Consider the following 20,722-nt stretch of genomic DNA (forward strand, 5'->3'; position numbering starts at 1 on the left):
GCTCGAGAGTGCCCAACTCCCTGGCACTCTCTGGGCATGTCACATATGAGGAAAGGCTTCCTTAGAGATGACTCAGTGGCCTCCAAAGTACCTCTCCATGATATTCTGCCCTTGCATGAGGTCCAACAAGATGAAGTGATGCACTGAAAGGCAGCCAGTAATTAGCAGAAAAGGGATGGGAACTACCAAGTCCTCTACTTTGTGTATCAGCCACTTTGTTTCTAAGCATCTTAATCTATAAGTTAATAAGTGCCTTATTTCATAGGTTATTAGTGATTAAGTATGTTAAAGGATTTCATTCATTTCTAAATTGATTTGATCACGAATTGCCATTTAAGTACTTTTTTATAAATTTATAAATAAATAAATGAAAGGCCTCATTTTCTTGAGATTGTAGTGTCTGGACTGAACTTTGAAAAAGGGCTCATGGGATCACAGATTTAAATCTGAAAGGGACCATAGATCAAGTGTGTGTCAGGTATCATGTCACTGAATATTAAATTTACAAGTAATGCGAAAGGGCTAAAGACAGGGGGAAATAATGGGGAAAGTAGAGAGACAGAGAGAAACAGAAATAGAGACAGAAAAGACAGAGAAGAAAGAGAAATAGAAGAAGAGGGAAAGGAAGAGGGGAAGAGGAGGGAGGGAGAGAAAGAAAGAGGGGGAGAGACAGAGAGAGACAGAGAAACAGAGAGAGACAGAGACAGAGAGACAGAAAGAGATACAGAGAGAGAGACATAGAGCAAAAGAGAGAAAGAGAGGAAGAGAGGAGGAGAGAGGGAGACAAGGCAAGGGGGGAGAGAGAGAGAGAGAGAGAGAGAGAGAGAGAGAGAGAGAGAGAGAGAGAGAGAGAGAGAGAGAGAGAGAGAGAGAGAGAGAGAAGGGGAGAGAGAGAGAGAGAAGGGAGAGAGAGAGAGAGAGAGAGAGAGAGAGAGGAGAGAGAGAGAGAGAAGAGAGAGAGAAAGAGAGAGAGAGAAAGAGAGAGAGAGAAAGAGAGAGAGAGAGAAAGAGGGAGAGAGAGAGAGAGAGAGAGAGAGAGAGAGAGAGAGGATAGAGAGAGAGAGAGAGAGAGAGAGAGAGAGAGAGAGAGAGAGAGAGAGAGAGAGAGAGAGAGAGACAGCAAGAGCTGAGCTGGCTGCTATTGGGAGGTAGGGGGTGGAGGCAGAGGAGAAGAAAAGAGAAGAGAACAGATGTTTCTTATTTCCTGAGCCCTGGTGTCCTGGCCCTCCCGGTATTACATTTCTATGTAACATATAAACAGAGAGGAGGATACTTGTAATTTATGCAACAATATACCCATGCACAGAAATGGGTCATATTTTACTTTAATAAGAGAAATGAGGTACCATTTCCTTTGCACAGAGGAGCCCAAGTTGCCTGTAATCAACACCAAATGGGCCCTGCTTGATTTCTTAAACGATTAAGAGGCTATTGGGACAAGAGGAGCCTCAGAGGCCGGGGAGGCTTTGGAGCTCCATCCCTGCCCTCCTCTCTGAGACCTGAGGGAGGCAGCCGTGGTGGAAGAGGCCTGGTGTGTGTGGGGGGGGGGGGGGGAGGGAGGGCTAGGAGTCAGCCTCCCAGCTGGGCCTTGCTGGTCTCTGGCCTTTTTCCTGACTCTGTGAGGTTAGTGGCTTGTAGGAGAAGACTCCAAGGTTGAATCTTTGGCCTGAATGCTGCTTGCCCGCCCCAGCCTGGAAGGAAAGGTGGGGGTCTGGCCAGCCAGAAGAAGTGCCAAGGAAGGAGTAGTCCCACAAGGAGGTGTCTGCCCACTGTGGGCTCCTTCTTGCTGGGTGCACTCAGACTACACACCAAAGAGCAGGCTGGGACAGGGCCGCCAGGCCTAAGAAAGCCTGGGCCCTTGGGCAGTGAGATGCCCGCTCCTCCGAGCTCCCCTGGAGCCCCAGAACGCCCCTTGGGCCCTCAGTCGTGCGTCTTTAAAGTCTGATCCCATCAAGACTATATCCAAACACTGAGTTCTCTTCTCATCTCTATCTTCTGGAAGGACAAGGCAGTTCCAGGGTTCCTCCAGGGTCTGACACAGCAACAACAACAATAATATCTAACATTTCTGTAGCACTTTAAGATTTACTGCCACTATACAAATATGACAAATTATGCCCATTTTACAGGTAAAGAATCTGAGGCAGGTAGCAGTTAAATGACTTAAGTAGGTTCATACAACTAATAAATGTCTGAGGCTGGATTTGAAGCCAGGGTCTAGCCCTCTCCACTACCTCTAATCCATCACTTCAGATTATAATTTCTCCATAACTAAATGGCCATTTGCTAAAGGTCAGTTCTACGTAAGACACTTTATCTACCAATATGAACCCCATTTTTCCAAACCTTAGTAGCAATTCCTTATAGGCCATTGCAGCAATTGGGGTTCATCCATCAGTGAAGAGCCCCTTGAGATTTGTCAAGGCTGGTCCTCAAGTACCAAACACCCAGTCTGTCCCAGGTCAGTGCTCGTGGGCGGGCTGCCATCTTGCTGTCACCAGCCTGAGTTTGTACTCCATACAGCTCTCTTCCACACCATGATGAAGCATTAAAGCAGGGCATTTATATTAGCATAAAATGGAGGGGAAAACATATACGGAGATGACTATAACACAAATAACTGGAATAAATGAGTCAAAGGACCACAAAATCTCTGACATTGTGGTGGGTGATGGATCAGACCTCCACAAGATTAGATCAGTTTAGCAACAGCTACAAACATTTTTTAAGATTGGTCTGGAGATACATGGACAAAAATGAAGCTGATCAAAAAGAGATTATTTCCAGCCAAAAAGCCTGGAAGGCCTCCTTCTGGACTGAACCTTTAAGAAGGGCTCATGGGATCACAGATTTAAATCTGGAAGGGACCATAGATCACTTTATAGATGAATAAACTGAGGCTCAGAGAGAGGAAATAACAATGAGTCCTACAGAGAGGGATCACAGACTGAAATTAAACCCAAATCCACCGACCTGAGACCGAGACCTATTTTTACTGTGCCATGTAGGATTCCAAGGGAGTGAGATGGGGAGGGGAAAAGTGAAGGTGTTGCAAGCCCAGGGAGTGGTGTAGACCAAGGCACTGAGGTGAATGAATGTGTGATTCATAGCAATAGGGATGGGATGGTGGGAGAAGAGGAGAGGAGAAGTAGGCATGTGGGGTGGGGCTGGACCGCTGGGTGGGATAATAAGCATAGAAGACTAGGCTCTGTGGACCATGAGCCTTGGAGTCAGCTCACTCACAAATCAGGATGTCTTACCCAAAGGAGAGGAGCCTGAGTAGGTCACATCCTTCAGGACCTGGTCCACAAGATGAAGCATCAGGATGAGTAACAAGATGAGTTGGACAACTCAGTGGGACAGCATGGGACATGACTAAAGTGAGACCTATTAAAGTGTAAAATATTTTTTAAAAAATAATAATTTGAGCTGCAGTGGGAGAACCACATCATGGTGGGGTTAGAATGTCAGATTAAGAAATTTTAATTTGATTCAATAAGTTATGGGGAGCCATTGAAGGTGTTTGAGGAAAAGAAGGCCATAATTCGAGATATAATAATCTGTTCAGGATACAGTAAAAAGAAGAGAGATCCTGGAATCAAGAAAAGGAGTTGGAAGTGATTCCAGTAGTCCAGGTGAGAGATGATGAAGGAAAGAAGGGGAGAAATGTTTCTTAAGCACCTACTATATGCCAAATGTTTTGCAATTATTGTCTCATTTGATCCTCTTAACTTTGAGTGCTATTTTAATCCCCATTTACAGTTGAGGAAACTGAGGCAAACGGGGTAAAGTGACTTGCTCAGTATCATATAGCTAATAAGTGTCAGATCTTCCCAACTCCAGATCCAGCCCTCCAACGGTCTCTAATAGAGACAGGAATTAAGGAAGGAGTCTTTATATGGCCATAAGAGACTATGTAAAAGGAAGTTCTTGTTCTAAATCTTTCCCTTCTCAATAAATACTGTCCCAAAGAATCTGCCAGAACCAGCTTTATATGTGCGAGCCATCCACATGGGTCAGGCCTTTGCTGCCAGATGAAAGGCCTTATCCCTGCCCCACAGGAGAGGAGTGAGTCCCAGAGTTCTGTAGTCAACTTCAAAACCAGCAGCAGCCCATCGTGAAGAACTGGGCTACAGACAGCCTAGGTGTCTGTTTCCACAGATGAGAGCCTGATATTCTACACACACACACACACACACACACACACACACACACACACACACACACACACCTGTCTCTTTGCATCTCTTTCTGTATCTCTGTATAACTGTCTATGTTTCTGCCTCTGTTTCTCTCTATCTCTCTGAGTTTCTGTCTCTCTCTGTCTCTCTTTGTCTCTCTGTTTCTCTTTCTCTATCTCTCTCTCTTCCCCTATTTTTGCATTTGGGGTCCAAGGACCTGGAATTAATGTCAGAATTACTTTGGATGACTAAATCGAGCTCTAAATCTTGACAAGTTAGAGTGAGAATCCATCCCATGTTTGTGAGTTTTGCCTGTGGGCAGAGACTTTAGGGCCATGATATTGGGAATTGGAAGTGATCGTAGAGGCCATTAGTGTAACCACTTCATTCCTGGTAACTAAAAATCCAATTAGGCTAACTAATAATTAATAAATTTATCATCATTGTTTAACTAGCCAGAGGTAATGAGAATAATGAAGATATTAAGTATTTTAATATACTTTTATTTTTTCCCTCTTAATTTAATCTGTATTTTAAAAAATATATTATTGTGAACATAAAGATATTAATAAATGTAAACATTTTCTTTCATAAAGAATACAAATGGAGACTTGCATGTGATACCATGAAACTATTATTTTACCTTAGTGAATTTTATTAAATTTTATTTTTAACTTATGGGATAAAAGAAGCAGTTTCATAACATTGTACAATAAAAAGATATTTGCACATGAAACTGCAAATCTACTATACATGCTTGCTATTTTCAAATATGTAACAAAATTATCATGTAAATTTTTCCTCCCTCTACTCACCCTAGAGATGACTACATCTTTATATATATTTAAAATTATATGCATATATATATATACACATATATATGTAAAATTATTCTATACATTTATTTATTAGTTATTTATCTGGATTCAGAGCTATCTTTCTTCATATGTCTATTACGCTTAATTTGGGCATCTATAATTGTCACGATAACTTGTTCACTCAAAGTTGTTCTTAAAACAATATTGCTATTATTATGTGCAATGTTCTCTACCTTCTGCTCACTTTGCTCTTCATTAATTCATTCAAGTTCTATGTTTTTCAAAGATTGTTGCACTCATCATTTCTTATAGCACAGCAGTATTCCATCACAATTATAGGCAACAATTTAACTATTTATCAATTGATGGGCATTGATGAATTATTTTCCCTTTTTTGTAATTATCTTCAGAAATAGACCAAACAGTGGTATTTCTGGGTCAAAGGGTATAGGTAATTTAATAACTCTTTGGGTGTAGTTCTAGATTGTTCTCCAAAATGGTTGTTCTCCAGATTGTTTTCCAAAATCAGTTCACAATTCCACTAACAATGAATTAGCATCCTAACTTTTCCATATTGGCTCCAACATTTGTCATTTTCACTTCTATTATTTTAGCCAATCTGGCGGGTGTAAAATTATTTCTCAAGGTTGTTCTAATTTGTATTTCTCCGTCAATAATCATTTAGAACATTTTTTCATATGACCATAAATTGTTTTGACTTCTTCATCAGAATACTGTCTGTTCATATCCTTTGACCACTTATTAACTGGGAAATGACTCATATTCTTAGAACAGGGGTTGCCCTCTGAGAAGGCTTCATATCTATCAGAAATGACAAATGCTGGCAGGGATGAAAGAAAAGAGTTATGTTCATGAACTTTTGCTGGAATTGTGAACTAGATCAACCTTTTCTAGGAAACAATTTGGAACTATGCCCAAAAGACTATAAACCTACGCTGTACCCTTTGACCCAGCAATATTCCTACTAGGTCTCTAACTCAAAGAGATCAAAGGAAAAGGACCCATATGTACAAAAATATTTATAATAGTTCTTTTTTGTGGTATCAAAGAACTGGAAATCGAGGAGAGACCCATGAATTTTAAAATGACTAAACAAGTTGTGGGATATTAAGATACAAGGAACAAAAGGTTTTGCAAGGGTCCATGCTGAAAAATTACCCATGCATATATCTTATAAATAAAAAGCTATAATAATAAAAAAGAAAAGAAAAATGACATCCAAAGAAATAACAATGGGGATTGAATGTGGATCAAAGCATACTATTTTTACTTTTTATTTTGTTTTTTCTTTCCTTTCTTGTAATTTTCCCCTTTTGTTCTTATTCTTCTTTTACAACATGCCTAACATGGAAATATGTTTTAAAATTATTGTATATGTGTAATCTTTATCATATTACTTGCTGTCTTGAGAAAGAAGGAAGAGATGGAGAAAATTTGAAACTCAAAATCTTTTTTAAAAAGAAAAGTAGAAAATTATCTTTACATGTATTTGGAAAAAATAAAATACTATTTTACATATATATATATATATATATATATATATATATACACACACACACACATACACACACACAAAGAGAAATGACAAGGAAGATGGTTTCAGGAAAACATAAGAAGACATATAAAATGAAGCAGAGTGCAGGAAGCAGAACCAGGAGATTGTTGTATACATAACAGTAACATTTATCAACTGTGAAAGACTCAGCTGCTCTGATCAATACAGTGATCCAAGAAATTCTAAACTTGTAATGAAAAATGTTACTTGCTTCCAGAGAAAGAATTGGTGGGCTCTGAGTGCAAATTGAAACATATTTTTCTTACTTTATTTTTCTTATCTTTTTTTCCTTTTTGGTCGAATATAACTAATGTGGAAATATGTTTTGCATGATTTCATATGTATAATTGATATGTTTTTGCCTTCACAGTGGATGAGGGAAGAGCAATAAGGAGGCAGATAATTTGGAACTCAAAATGTAAAAATAAAGTTAAATAAATAATAAATTAAAAAAAACTAAAAAAACTAAAAATAACAAATGTGACCCAAAAAAAAGAGGGAGATAGGGTTGCCCTGACAGGTGAAAATCCACCTTGATTGGTGACCAATTAATGAGGGGGTGGGCATATTAATGAGAAGATGAGCTAAAAGTCTTCAGCTCTTCCTGCTGAGAACATGGCTCGATCATGAGACTCAGTAACCTCCAGCAATCTGGACAGAGAATCTATTTCTACCTATAGGACTCTAGTTTTTTTTTTCTCCTTTATGAACTGGATTATGCTAAACTCCAATAAGGTAATAGACTTAATACTTTAGGGCTGGAATTCATCAAGATTAGATTCTGTTTATATTCTAAACAAAAGTAAAGTCTCCTATTTGGGTGGGGTTCCATCCAAGATCAAGAAGCACATACTCTGAGGATTAATCCATTCTCATCTGTCAGCCCTGCCCTTCAGAGACTAGCTAATCTATAGGGGCTGAAACTCGAAAGAGGAAATAAAAAGCCAATATAGAATACATTAATAGTATTAATAGTGGGTTATTAATGTAAGAGAAAAATCATCATTTCTCTCGGCTTACAATGCAGCGAATGTGGTGAAGCATGAGACAAGTTTGGCCAGAAAAGACATCATGGAAGGCTAGGATGCCAGATTCAAGAGTTGGGACACAGTTTCCTTGGTGGTGGGTTGTGTATTCCTCGAGATGGGTTGGCTACCAACCTCTAAGGGATAGGATGAAAATATTTAGACATCCTAGGAATCTTAGAGACCAAGCCCTGCATTGGATAGAGGGAGAAACTGAGGTTCAAATCAGGCAAATTAATGGTCCATGGCCACCCAAGCAGGATCAACAAACCAAAGGGTCAATTAATCAACAAGTATTTATGAAGCACTTAACAATACAAAGACAAAAAAAAAAAAAAAAAAAAAAAAAAGAAGAAGAAAAAAAAAAGAAAGAAAGAAAATGAAAATGAAAAATGAAAGTCCTTTTACCCAAGATCTATTCCAATAAGCTAACAACTTATATACAAATAGACATATACGCATATTCAAGTACAGAGAGAGCATATATACAACTAATCCAAGTCATTTGGAGAAGGGGTGCACTAGTAAATAGGGGACAAAAAAGGCCCAGAATAACAGAATGTCAGAGTTGGAAGAAACCTCAGTGATCCAATGAGATCAGATTTGGAAAAGATCTTAGTACAACAAGCAGCTCATATAGAAGCTGCTTAATTAGTGCTTATTCCCCTCCCCCTCCTGTCCTTCGCCTATGTAGTCCAACTTATTGATTAAAAAAGTATTCCTTCTACCACAATATACCCGAGAAGTGAAAACCTTTGGGCAGTTTGAGTATTCTGTGGCTCCGGGCCTGAAATCGGGAAGATTGTAGATACTAACTATGTGACCCTGGGCAGTCATTTAACCCTGTTTGCCTCAGCTTCCCCATCTGTAAAATGAGCTGGAGAAGGAAATGGCAAACTACTCCAGCATCTTTGCCAAGAAAACCTCCAAGGTGGTCATGAAGAATCAGATATTACTGAAATAACTGAAGAATAACAGCAGTCTTGGCTTGAAGACATGTAGTGGGGCAAAACCCATTCCTCCAGGAGGCAGCCCACTGCACTTTTGAACAACAAATTAGGAAATTAAGCTTGCCTTTAGAGTCTTCTCTAAGTCCATCACTCCCTATTGAGCCTGGGCTACAACCGCTGTTCTTTGAGATTTCTGAGTCAGAATTCAAATCAAAATCCCAAGGCTCCAAAAGCAAAGCTCTTCCTCTCCCGGGGCTGTGAGTGTTAACCCGACTGGTGTACTCTGGGTCTCAGCCTACAATAACCTCTGAACAGAGTGAACAAGCATAGCCCTTGATCCCTCAGCCCGAAGGCAATGGACACTGCTCAGGAGGGGCACCCAGAGCACCCGGCACCAAGGTTCAGCTCCCAGGCCACGGGGCTCAGATTTCCTTGAACCACCCAGAGACATTCAACAGATCTATTAGCCCAAACCACAAGGATCTGCACATCTTGGCTGTTCCCTGGATCATTCTGTTACAGGCACAGCTCACGCAAAAACCATGCATCCAACTCCTTCGGCTGGAAAAAGGATACAGATGTTGCAAGGGAATCAGGGACTGGTTTCCCAGACCTGTTGCATTTCTGGATAAGGCAGATCCCAGTGCATCCAGCCATCCCTTCCTTTCTGGAAAGTGACCTGAACAAACATTCATTAAGTGCTTTCTATCTGCCAGGGGCCGGGTAGCAGAGACCACCCCAAATTAGCTCATAGACCTCACACTCCACTCAGAGACACAACATGGACACAGATTCATCGTACCAACTATTCCCAGGCTGAATGCGGGGGAAGAGACTGGAGCATCAGGGACAACCTCTTTTTAAAGGTGAAGTTTGGGAAGCTGAGTTTTGAAGGTGGAGGTGATAAAGGAGAGTTTCCAGATGTGGAGGACAACCTTCAAACTACTAGTTTAGCTGAGCAGATATAATGAGTAATCTCCTAGGAAAAATGGGCTGAAGCCAGATTGTTATGATTTGAACTGCCAGGTGAAGGACTTTGTATGTTCTTCTTAAAGAGATTCTATTTTGGGGGGAGGGTATTTTCTGGTTTGTTTGGTTTTTTGTTTTTTGTTTTTTTTTTGTAATAGCTTTTTATTTTTTCAAAATCCATACAAAGAGAGTTTTCAACATTCACCTCTGCAAAACCCTGTTTTCCAAATTTTTCTCCCTCCCTCCTCACTTCCCCCTTTCCCTCGACATCAAGTAATGCAATATAGGTTAAACATGTGCAATTCTTCTAAACATATTCCCACATTTATCGTGCTACCCAAGAAAATTCAGATCAGAAAATGAAAAAATAAAAAAGCAAACAAACAACAAAAAAGTGAAAATACTATGTTGGGACCCACACTCAGTCTCACTGGATGCAGACAGCTCTCTCCATCATAAATCTATTGGAATTAGCCTGAATAATCTCATTGGTGGAAAGAGCCACGTCCATCAGAATTGATGATTATATAATCTTGTTGTTAGAGAGATTATATTCTAAATGGAGAGAAAACATACTGAAAATGTACATATATGATGTAAGCAGGATAAATGGAAAATCATTTCAGAGGAAAAATTTGAATAGTGAGAGGTTATGGGGGTAGGGGGCTAGAAAAAGGATTGGAAGAAGCAGTTTGGGATTCTAGTCTTGCCTCTGTTATTGAATGGCTATGAGATCTGGATCCTCTTTCCTTCTGAGTCCTTGTTTCCTCCTTTGTAAAAAGGAAGAATTGAACTTAATGACTTCTAAAGCATCTTCCAATTCTAAAATCTATGATCCCATGTTTTTATTTCCTGGGAAAGTCCTAAGAACTATCTGTCTGCCTTCAGGCCTAGGAAGGAGAATGGAACAAGAGGGAAAAACAATAAATGTTGGCCATTACTGATTGAGTTCAGGCTCAGTCTGACTATGGACAAGGAACAGGGAGATCTGAAACACAAACTGGCTAAAGAAACACTAGAAATATAAAGTTTGACAAAAGAAGAAAAGAGGGAAAAATAGTAATTTTTTTGGTGAAACTAGACACCAGAGCAAAATGGTAGCTAGGAGGCGATCTTCATGGGAGACCTTCTGACCTAAGTTGTATGAATTTCTTACCACTGAGAACTGTGCTTTACACACGGCTGTTGTTGATTCATTCCATTTAGTCCAAGTCTTCATGACCCCATGACACGCCATACTGTCTGTGGACTTTTAGCCAAGATACCGGAGGGGCTTGCCATTTCCTTCTCCTTTCGCCAGAATCCCCCATTATGACGTGGCCATCCTGGGTAACCCTGAGTGACATAGCAAACTCCTCTGCCATGACAAGGTAACGACCCGGAGGGGGTCTGCTTTACTCCTATTCGGCACTAAATCAACATTTGTGAAGTGGAATGAAGAAAAATGGTGTTAAGTGGAGTCGGGGGCAGGAGAAGGGGAGTAGCGCTTTGGAGGCAGGTGAGTGATGAGGACCAGCAGAGAAAGGTCTGAGCTTCTCTTCTCCAACTCTTATTTGGTTTGTAGAAGGTCCCATTTCTTTGGCCATGAACCAAAGCTTCTTCCATGAATGGGGGTCTGTATTTTTAACACAGGGTTGAACAGCTTTCTCAGAGAAAAAGAAACCAGGAAAATTTACAAAAATGCCCCAGCAACATGATGTCAGTGCAAAGGGGGTGGGAGGGTGTGCACAATTCTGATTTAAACACCACAGAACACCACAATTCTGATTTAAACACCACAGAACTTTTGTTGTTGCAAAGGGCACCTAGTTCTATTATAATTTATTAAGGCAAGGGCTCCAAGGACTCTCCAAGGCAGGCCTATAAGAAACCTAAAATAAGCACATTAAATTGCAGCCCATGAATTGAAGGGTTGGGTGGGGGAAGGGATGTTGCTTGTTAAGGCATCCCCATTTCCCAACCCCCCCCGACTGCCCCCTGCCCAGCCCCGATAACATCCCAGAGTGGGTCCCCAAAAACAGGCACTCTGAGGTTCCTTCTCGCAGATCTCCACAAGGGCCGCATTCAGGAAAGGGGACAGCCAGAGGAGGAAAGTTGTTTTATGCCCTGTTAATTACTCCAACAATTTTGAAAATTCACGACTGAAATAAAGACATTTACAGGAATTATATTTCAAATGGTATTTACCCATAACAGAATCCCCTTTGTTTGTAATTACCAGATTTATGAACTGTTGTAAAGAAAAAATAGAAACACTGGCCTCTAATTCCCTAATTCATCTCTACCCTCTCCCCCAACCCTCCCACCCCCAGGAGCCGGCTCCATCACTGCAAACATCTCTAACAAAGATATTGCACCAATTTTGATTGGACTAAAAACATGTCAAATGTGGGGGAACTTCCTGATCCTTCTCCCCTTACAAGAATTTCCCTTGAAGAATTAATTCTGTGTTCATAAAGAGGTCAGAGATGAGAATCCAAGCAAAAGACTTTTCTTGAAGGACACAGTCAGAGGGCCAGTGCTCTGAGGTTTGTATAACATAACAATATTAATAGGAAGTGTGCTTCAACAGAGGCAGGCAGAGTCCTCCCTCTACCAACAGAATCCCTGATTTTCGGCAACTCATGTCATGTTGCACCCTCCACGAAAAGCCTTTCTCTTTCCTCCTAGTAGTTCTGTATGTGTCTGTCCATCTTTGTGTGTGTCTCCCTCTGTGTATGTCTCTCTCTCTGATTCTCTCTCTGTGTCTCTAGGTCTCCCTCTCTTTCTTTCTCTGAGTCGTGTATGTGTCTCTCTCTTTCTGTCTGATTCTCTCTGTCTCTTGGTCTCTGTTTCTTTCTCTATCTCTGTGTGTAAATCTCTGCTCCTCAGACTATCTCATAATTTTGTATGAGAATACAAATTGGTAGAAAGCAAGGTCCTTCAGAGCACAGGCAATTTGCTGTTTTGTCTTTAGCTACTCAGTTTCCAGAATAACGATTTGCATGTAATGATGATTTCATAAGTTCGTAGGATTGGATTGAACAAAGCTCCCAGTCCCTCCATGCTTTGGTGCATAGTCTCCCTCAATTTATATCATCATCTCAATATCATATTTATCCAACCTTATAGTAATGATCCTTTACATAGTCATATGTCCACAGGCTTATCTACCCTCAAAGACTTTGCATTTCAGCAAGACTTGGCTCTTTGTAGCCCAAAATTACAGAATTTTAGTTGGAAGGGAACTCAACCGCCATCAAATCCAACTGATCCCAGAATAAGCCCTCCCCTGTAGAGTTCCTAGAAGAGTCGAAGCCCTCCAGTGAGAGGGAACCCACTTCTACCACAGGCAGCCTATTCTGCCTTTGGCAGCTCTCACTATTAGTTTTCTCTAGCATAAAGTTGAAATTTGCCATTTTGCAATCTGTTCCAGCTCTTTGGACTTAAAGAGAAAAAAATCAAATACATTTTTTGTGTAAAAGTCCTTCCAATACTTGAACATAATTTTCGGGCCCCTCCAGAGCCCTCCCTTCTTCAGAGTAAGCATCTCTAATTCTTTTAGCTTCAAGCGGTATTCCCCTTGCCTCTGTAGCTGATCAATATTCTTCCTAAGCAGAACATGGAAACTGAACGCCATTCTCCACATGGGAATCTGGCCAGAGCAGAGCACAGGATGCTTATCACCTCCTTTTTCACATCAGCTGCATCATATTGTTGACCTACTGAAATCCCAGGTGCTTTTCGAACAACGATCTCCTCATCTTTCTATCCTTACGAAATCTTTCCCTTATTGTGAACCCAGATGTGAGACTTTGCATTGATCCCATCTGAATTTCATATTCTTAGAGTCAGACCAGTATTATATAATCTGTCAGGATTTTCTGAATCCTGACTCCATACGCCAGGGCGTTTACAAATTTGCTGTGTACACCGTTGATGCTCTGTGTATGTTACCAATAAAAACGTTAAAAAGTACGAAGCCAAATTGGCAATTGATGATTCCTCTTTGACTCCATTAAACTAGTTCTATAGTTACCTAATTGTATTATTATGAAACTGTATCTCTCCATTTTTCCATAATAGTATTAGGCAACAATAATAAGATCAGCTAGATGGCACTGAGTGCATAGAATAATAGGTCAAGAATCAGGAAGATTCATGTTCCTCTGGTTTCAGGCATTTACGAGCCATGTGACCCTGGGCAAGTCACTTAGCTTAGTTTGCCTCAGTTTTCCCATCTGTAAGATGAGTTCTAGAGGGAGGTAGCAAACCACTACAGCATCTTTGCCAAGAAAACCCTAACTGGGTTTACTGAAAAAAGTACTGAGCACTTTCCGAAATGTTTTGCTAAAGTCTACATAGATTATATCTATGGCATTTCCTTGTCAACCACTTAAGTGACTGATAAAAAAGGAAAGAAGATTAATCTGATTTACTCAGCTCCTGATAAATTTATGCTGACTCTTTGGAATCATCACCTCCTTTCCTAGAATTTCCCTAATCATCTCTTTAATAATTCACTCTAGGATTTTTCCAGGAATTGGTCAATTTCATTGACCTCTGGTGTATAGACTCTACTTTCTACCATTTCTTGAAAATCTGGACATTTGCCATTCTCCAGTCCCATGTTTCTTTCCCATTCTCCATGATCTTTCAAATATCACAGATAGTGGCTCAGCAATCATACCTGCTCAGTTCTTTCTATGCCCCCCCAAAGGGTAGTTTATCTGAGCCAAATGACTTGTACTCTACTGGTATAACCTTTGAGAATCCAGGTTTATTTGCACAACATGATAAGACACCTCAGGAGGAGATAGTGCTCCCCAAAGGTGGTTTCCAAGGTCATAGAAGAGGTCCTTCAAATAGGACAAAACAAAAGATTCCTGATCGATAGGAGGGTTCTCCAGATGTTCCTGGTGACAAAATGTCATTGTATTGAGTCCAGAATCCAATAAGAACTCCATCAGGATGACCTGTGTATAAAGAAAATAAAATGAGTGGATAATACTTGTTAAACTAGGCAATTACATGCAGTTGATGGAGTATCTTGGGGAGTTTAGCCCCTAAAATATATAACCTTAGATAATCAATGAATCGCCAAGTTTTTATTAAGTACTCACAAGATGCCAAGAATACGAGGTGCTTCCTGACCTGAATCAAACCCAATATATAAGTCAGAAAAAGAACAGAGTGAATTGGGGAAATCACTTAGCACTTGCAAAAATCCCCAGTTGATTTGTGTTGGGAAAAAAAAAAAAAAAAAAAAAAAAACCTTTCCTTCAGTATCAGTATTCCAAAGTCTCTACAAATCATGAGCCATAATCCCTCCCTCAAAATATTTAAATTACAAGTGATCCAAAATGCAAAAGAGAAGATCCAGGGTAGACTTAAGTGGGTTGCCTTTTATTCCCAGTGATGACCTATCTGTTTCTAAGAAGTGACCTGAAAGATTTCTTGGAGGACATGAATAACTGAGAAGAAAAAAAAAAAGACTGGCTACCAATGGACCAAGAGTGAGAGACAGCCAATGGTCATTCTACTCTGGAATATTAAAAGGATCCAGGAAGGACTCCAGTATGGTGGTTAGATCTTTCATGGAGGGTTTTTGGAAAGGCAAAGTCCCCAGGATGAGAAGGGGTGAAAGGGTGATGGTCTGTACCAGCAGAAAGAGTGCACACGGGGGTGACAGGGAAGTCATCTCAAATTTACAGATATTTACTGAAAATCAAATCCACTTCGCTTGGAATTAAATAGCCAAATTATTGGCTATTTAACAGGCAAATCTGAATACTTTCCTCTGCCCCCAGGCATCTACCACCATGTTACCAATCTCTGGGGATATAGTTCTGTGACCCATGGCATCTCATAGATATAATTGGCTCCAACTTGCCAATTGGCAAGCTTGCCTAGTCCTGCCTCCTTTTCTGTGGATCTCAGAAGATGAATTTGCCATCCATAGATAGACAAGAGATTGGGGCAGCACGGTAGATACAGCATCAAACCTGGAGTCAGTTAGATTTGAGTTCCAGCCTTAGACACTTGCTAAGGCAACTGAGGTTAAGGGACTTGCCCAGGGTCACCCAACTAGTAAATGTCTGAGGCTGGATAGGAACTTAGGTCCAGACTCCAAGCTGTTCTATTCATTGTGCTACCTAGCTTCCCTGAAAGGTTTTAGGAGGAATAACAGCATATAAGTAAAATTTTAAAGCTTGTTTAGGCAAACTTGACATGTGTCAGAGCCTCACCATAACTCCATGAAAGTATTATGAAGATGATGGTGATGATGATGATGATGATGATGATAACTCCATTTTACAGATGAGAAAAATGAGGCTCAGGAAAATAATTCAGCCAAGTTCACACACTTAGCACATGTCAGAAGTAAGATTTGAATCCAGAACTTCCTGATCCTAAGTCTAGCCTCTATGCCAGGATATTGTATGTTCTCCCACCCTGGAAGACTTCAAGCTTAAGTAGATGGCTGGATGCTGGAGAAGAAATACTTGTTCAGGGATTCCCGAGAATCTCGCCACTGAGGAACCTTTCCAGATCTGAAATTGTGAGATCTTCCCTTTCTGTTCCAAGCACAGCCAGTACTCCCTAGCCTACCGCCATGCCTTTGCATGTTCCCCACCCCTGGGAGGCACTTCCTCCTCACCACCATCTCTTTGGATCTTTCTCTCAAGATGCAGATGAAGCTCTTTCCACCTGAAGCCTCTTCTGATCCCTCCACCTCAGCCCTCGGTGCATCCAGCCCCAAACTATCTTCCACTTCTTTGTGGGCAACGGTGTCTCCCCCGCCGATGTGCAAACTCCTTGGAGTCTTGGTATCCCCAGTCTTTGGCAGAGGGCATAGAGTAGGCACCTCATAAACGCTTTTTGGTTGGGGTTATTAAAGATGACAGTTATTCAAGCCAGAAAATAGTTTCTTAGAGGAAATTCTAGAGATTTTTCTAGTTCAACCTCCTCATTTACAAATAAGGAAACTGAGATCCTGGAAGGAAGCTCAGAGCTGGTATTTTAACACAGATCTCAAAGGCCAGTCAAGGCTCTTCCCAGCATTGACTGAGAGTCAGTTACTCTCACTGGGTGATCTTGAGCAACAAAAGGCTTTCTCTGGTCAAGTCTTTGGAAGAGAAGATGGTCTCTACAAGGCAGCTAAGGGGTGTCATGGGGCACAGAGCAAATCCAGCTTCAGATACTTCCTATCTGTATGATCCTAATGAAAAGGAAATGGCAGATCGCTGCAGGATCTTTGCAAGAAAACCCTACATGGGACTAGGAAGAGTCAGACACAATTGAAAAACAACTGAACAATAACAACAAAGATGACCTCTCGAATCCTTTCCATTTTAAAAGAAAAATTTCTCTGAATCTTTGGACTGCACCAAAGACCATCTGAGTTTATGATACCAGAGAACACCACGTCCAAGCAACATAGGAAACACTGTAAACAGACTCTAGGTCTGAAATCAAGGGATGGCAAGAATCACAACATTCTCTCCCAAGTCCTAACAAGCCCAAGTCATCCAATACCCAGCCTTCGCTGGGGTCTAATGGGAGGAGGAGAGCCACACATGCCCTTCATTGTGGTTGTTCTTGTTGTTCTTTTGAAAGTTCCTTTATTTTCCAGAAAAATCAGAGCTCTGTTACACACTGGCTGTGTGTCCCTGGGTAAATTGTCTAATTATTCCTTCGTGTCCTTGAAAAAAACCTTTGAATAACAGTCACAGAACAAGTGCATTCCCTATCCATTGGTGATGAGAGTTTCCTAATCGGGAAACCGTCCTCCTGCCAGTGACATCAGAGAGAAAGTGACGTCTGACCATGACAGCTTTCTGCTGAAATAGCTTCAGTGTCCCTCGTCACCTCTAGGATACAATATAGCATCCTCAGCCTGATAGCCATGGCCCTCCACAGCTTGGCTTCGGTGTGCCTTTTCCATTTTATTTCTGCCCCTAGGAAATGGTTGCCTCCAAAGCCTTCTTGCCCCATAATGTCACACCCTACTCTACATGACAACATATACTTCTCCCTGAATGGGTTTGCAACAAATATACTGAGTGAACTCCTTTAGTGACTTTCCTTTTAGACTGCAATAAAGTAGATTTTCTTGCCCCAACATACAAAACAGTTTTCTGTGAAGTAGTTCGAGATTGAGCCTAATTTTCAAAACTTTCTGAAGGTCCTTCATGGCCTTTGTCCTGAATCTGAAAAATCTGAGGATTCAGATAAACCAAAAGGGAAGTGAGAAGTCCTGTAGTCCAACCCCCTCATTTACAGAAGGGTAACCTGGAGCACAGAAGATTAAGTTGTTGCTTAATAAGAGTGTCTTAAAAAAATTGGGGGGTCATGAAGGACTTACAAACTCATATGAGTCAAGAGGGCAATATATTGTTAACTCAATTGGCCCATCACCATTCAGCCAAGTTCATACACTTAGCACATGTCAGAGGTAAGATTTGAATCCAGAACTTCCTGATCCTAAATCCAGCCCCTATGCCGGTTATTATGTGGTTCCCCTCCCTGGAAGACTTCAAACATAAAATAGATGGCTGGATACCTTTTCTCTTACCATGGTCTTTGGTGATTCTGAAGACAAGAGTGATGACTTTGGGACGCTCACTTAAATCCAATTCACAAGCAAAACAAGACATGATGTCGGTCCTCTTCAAGAAAAAAAAAAATCTAATATTTTATTAAGCACCTACTGTATACCAAATACTGTACTAAGTGCTTAAGATACAAAGAAAAGTAAAAGACGGTCCCTATTCTCAATGAGTTTCTAATGAGGGAGAGAATATGCACACAGTTGCATATCATTGAGATATAAGCAAGACAAATTGGAGGTAATTAAGAAAAAAAAGTTATGTCATCTGGAGCTGCATAGGAGAGGTGGAGCTCCCTGATGTAGGGAAGTGTAGCCCTTCTGGAACCCGTCTTAGACCATAAAATCCTCAGGCAGGGAAATTTCGGAAGATTGTAATAAAAAGATCCGGGAACAAGAGGAGAGGCAATTCTGGGTGTTTACATTTGAGGAAGGACATTGATAAGTTAAGGCAAATAGGATGGGGATGAGTGTCTGGGCCATTCCACGGAGGAAATAGGGATGGATCTGTGGTTTAGAATATTCCTGGGGAATATGATAATTGTCTCCAAAAGACTGTCTAGTGGGAAAGGAAGCTGACTGTTCTATCTGGCCCCAGAGGGCAAAACCAGGGTGTAAAGAGACACATTCAGGCTTGATGTTTAGGGCTAAGCAAAATTTAAATGGGTTGCTATTGGAGGGAATGGGTTCCTCCTCTTTGGAAGTCTTGAGGAAAACGTTTGATGAGCACATATTGAAGATGTCGTGGCAGTGTCTGCCTGTGGCACTTAATGAATATTGATGAATTCTCTCTCAGCAATAAATGCCTCCCTTCCAATTCTAAGAAGCCTCAAAGTTTCTGTTTCTGCCTCAAAGACAAGGACAAAAAGGTTCAGGCCTCAGACTCCCGAGCGTCTTGCAGCCCCCCAAAACTGTGGGACGGTGGCAGGATTTTAAGGGGTAGAATGGGAAGTGATGTACACAGAGCCCTTTCAGAATCTGCGGCCCGGACTTGGGCAACTGAGGTTCTCACCTTGGCAGCTCCACCTTCCACCGCCATCTCTGGTACCCAGGTGGAGGCAATCTTAATGCCTTCCGCCTGGTTCCCCCAAGGCTCTCTGCAAGAAGCCTGATTACAGTTAATACCTGTAATTGGAAGGTGAAGCTGTGAATGGGACGGAGGCCAGCATGGGGAAGGGGGAGGCAGCTGTTCGCCAGCTGTTCCAGCGAGCCGGGGCAGCCCCCAGACGTTAAGGCAAGGAATTAGGCTTATTCAAAGAGACAGGGATTGAAATTTGGAGGAGGGGGAAGCAGGAAGAGAGAGGCAAATGGTGCAGGTTTTGTCCACCAGAAAATGCCAGAACTTCTTATGCATCAGATAATCACCCCTCCGTGTTGTACACGCTCTGGCGGAAGTCCATCCTTCCAGACTCGGTGCACACGGGTGCATCTTACCTCCAGTGAGCACAGTCTTTTCGAAGGGCAGGCTGCCCATCAGATGTCTCTGGGTGAACACAATTAGTTGGCCCAGACACCCCCGATTGCTTCACAGTGGACATCCTGTCAGCATGGAGTTGTGGGGAGAGTGTGTTTACAATTACTTTCAAAAACCACCACCCAGAACTTGCCTGAGGCAGAGCCTTGAAGAGGGTCAGGTTTTTACTCTGTCTCCCATGATCCAGATGGAGTTGAGTGGGAAGCGAGATGGGGAGCCGATTTCCCAGGGAGCAACGTTCCCATCTTGACTTTGGTGTTTACTGTATGACCTTGGATAAGTCAAATGTACCTCAATCTCCTTATGTGTAAAAAGGGAATAATAGTTTTCACACTATCTAATTTATATGGATGTGATAAGAGTGAAATCTGTTTTATATATTGTTCAGTTACATCCTGTTCTTCATGACCTCATTGAGGTTTCCCTGGCAAAGATACTGGAGCAGTTGGCCATTTCCTTCTCCAGATGATTTTCCAGATGAGGAAACTGAGGTAAACAGGATGACATGACTTATCCAGGGCCATGCAGCTAGTAAGGTCTGAAACCAGTTTTGAATTCAGGTCTTCCTGCCTCCAGTATCAGTGCACTACCCACTGCACTACCTGACCGCCGGAGAACAACAGCAATAATCCTTCCATCATCTACAGAGCTCAGATAAAGACCAAATCAGAGAGTGGATCTGAAGCCATTTGGAAGCTTTAAAGCACTTTATTAATGGCAATGGTATATTATGATAGTCCTTAATGTCCTTCCCAGCTCTAATATTCCATGTTCATATGTTCCATTTTAAAAGTCCCTTCAAGCACCAGCCTTGAAGCCCTAGATTGCACAATCCATTGGGGCCCATACTCTAATGTTAATATCTTTTCCAGCTCTAACTTAGAAGGTTTTTAAAATTCTGTTTTAAGGTCTCTTCCAGGTCTGATGCTTTAAGGAAAAAAATGAATTCCCTGTTCTAAGGTCCTCCTAGTCTTAATATCCCCTGTTCTAAGCTCCCTCTAAGCTCGGACAACCCATGTTCTAAGCTCCCTCCCAGCCCTGACATCACCTGTTCTAAGCTCCCTCCCAGCCCTGATATTGCCCATTTTGAAGAGTCCATCAGCTCTTGACAATAGCTTGTGTCCCTTCCCCAGCATAGC

Source organism: Sminthopsis crassicaudata, chromosome 4, assembly GCF_048593235.1.
Source record: "Sminthopsis crassicaudata isolate SCR6 chromosome 4, ASM4859323v1, whole genome shotgun sequence".
In the NCBI taxonomy this organism is placed as follows: Eukaryota; Metazoa; Chordata; class Mammalia; order Dasyuromorphia; family Dasyuridae; genus Sminthopsis; species Sminthopsis crassicaudata.